The following is a 408-nucleotide window of genomic DNA, read 5'->3' as shown; positions in this document are numbered from 1 at the left end:
CATCTTTCTTGGAGTCTAAGGCATGTTACTCCTCCTTCATTGTTAGTACAATGAAAAGCATTCATTTTAATGCTTGGTTTTCATTGTATTGTTATGATTTTGACTTAATAGTTGGAGTTTTTGGATTTTCAGGGTTGAACAATGTTTCTAATGGTGTAATGATGTTTCTTTTAATCTTTTAATATGATTTTGACATTATGGAATGCATGGTAATGGTAAATGGATTTAGGGGTACTTTGATTCCCCCAAATTACTTCATTATAGTTTTGAAACATATGTGCCCTCAAGCCCTTGCATAAGAGGTAATGGAGCTTAAATTGGTTTTGTTTGTTCTAAATGGTTTGGAAAGGCCTTGGTGGCTATGGTCTTGGTTTAATTGGAAACTTTGGAGTCAACTTGGTTTAATGG

Source organism: Capsicum annuum, chromosome 9, assembly GCF_002878395.1.
Source record: "Capsicum annuum cultivar UCD-10X-F1 chromosome 9, UCD10Xv1.1, whole genome shotgun sequence".
NCBI lineage: Eukaryota > Viridiplantae > Streptophyta > Magnoliopsida > Solanales > Solanaceae > Capsicum > Capsicum annuum.
Note: the sequence above shows the minus strand (reverse complement) of the source record.